We start from the raw sequence: 284 nt of genomic DNA on the forward strand, positions 1-284 counted from the left end.
TTGAATATCAAAAAGTCACAATTTCCCATGTTTTTTTCTGATGATTATTTTTATCACTATTTCTTTGACAAAAACAGAATGACAATAACCATAATAATAATATTGTTACTATTAACATTTTCATTATGATCTCATATTTCGATGTTATTATCATAATTATCATATCTAGTAGAGAATGGCATAACAAAAAGACACAGAAACGTTTATGCTTTCGAAGTCATCCCCTATTTCATCTAAAGGTCTAAAATTTCTACCTGATATTTCAATACACTTTTGTGTAGTAT

The 284-nt window shown here is 26.1% G+C and overlaps 1 protein-coding gene across 1 annotated transcript in view; it reads right to left on the reverse strand.

Moving 5' to 3' along the window:
- The window catches only part of LOC119589115 (organic cation transporter protein-like), an 11,776-nt gene that overhangs the window by 5,489 nt on the left and 6,003 nt on the right, over window positions 1–284 (reverse strand). The window lies entirely within an intron of this gene.

The sequence above is a fragment of the Penaeus monodon genome, chromosome 25, assembly GCF_015228065.2.
Source record: "Penaeus monodon isolate SGIC_2016 chromosome 25, NSTDA_Pmon_1, whole genome shotgun sequence".
NCBI lineage: Eukaryota > Metazoa > Arthropoda > Malacostraca > Decapoda > Penaeidae > Penaeus > Penaeus monodon.